Source organism: Dendroctonus ponderosae, unplaced genomic scaffold (genome assembly GCF_020466585.1).
Source record: "Dendroctonus ponderosae isolate FM_Combo_2020 unplaced genomic scaffold, Dpon_F_20191213v2 Dpon_F_20191213_6, whole genome shotgun sequence".
In the NCBI taxonomy this organism is placed as follows: Eukaryota; Metazoa; Arthropoda; class Insecta; order Coleoptera; family Curculionidae; genus Dendroctonus; species Dendroctonus ponderosae.
In genome coordinates this window covers 50,159-51,078 of record NW_026018814.1, presented here as the reverse complement: position 1 = coordinate 51,078, position 920 = coordinate 50,159, and positions in this window count along the sequence as shown.

Genomic DNA, 920 nt, shown 5'->3' with positions numbered 1-920 from the left:
GAATATTCCCATATATCACCCTACATAAAAATTACATAAATACATAACGGTAACATAAAACTAAGCAATTGCAGAATGGGCGCTGCGTTCATCAATAACAAAGATTTCGCTCGTTGAATCGCCTGTCATGGGATTCTCGTATTCATGCTGGTCGGGATTGAGAATTGGCTTCTCCAAGTTGACGGTTTGGTTGCGAAAAGGCGACTTATGGAAACGCATCCTGTTTTAAACCATTACGGCAATGCCCATTAACAAAACTGTTCGTTTATATTTACCGGAAGTTGAAGAAAGTGTGCTGTTTCCTGCGTCCGTAAATGATCAGGACAATTCCCATAACGGCCACGTAGATGGTGACCAAAATAATCACGATCATCATCTTGGACATTCCTTCGCGCGCCCCTTCATTGGATGCGGTCTGCGCGTGGAATTTGATCGGTTTGAATCCCTGCAAATTGCGTTAAGAGCTATTGTTGATTTTTGCAAAATTATCGTCAGCAACTTGCCAAAATATCGCCACAGGCTTTTTTCTCGGGAACGATAGTGCCATCCTCACAAATGCACTTGAATTGCGAATTCCTGCTGGCCACACACAAGTACGTGCAAGTATTATCCTGGCAGGGATCCGGTACTTTCGGTTGCAAACCTTCTTGAGCCACTGTGAAGAGTTCGTAGCTTTCGGCCGAGATTTGGAACGACTTGCAACTTCGGGAGTCGTACTGAAATTGCACAAAAAATTTAAAAAAACATTTAGGCCGTTTTCATATGTATATGAGATACTCAGGGCACGATGATACAAAACTCAGGAAACTAAGTTTCCGGATTAGCCCGTAATTGGCAGTATAGTAGGCCCATTTTTTGACAGCGCAACGTGAATTATAGCCCAACCGGCAGGCCTACAAGCGCTAAATCGCCGGTTATAC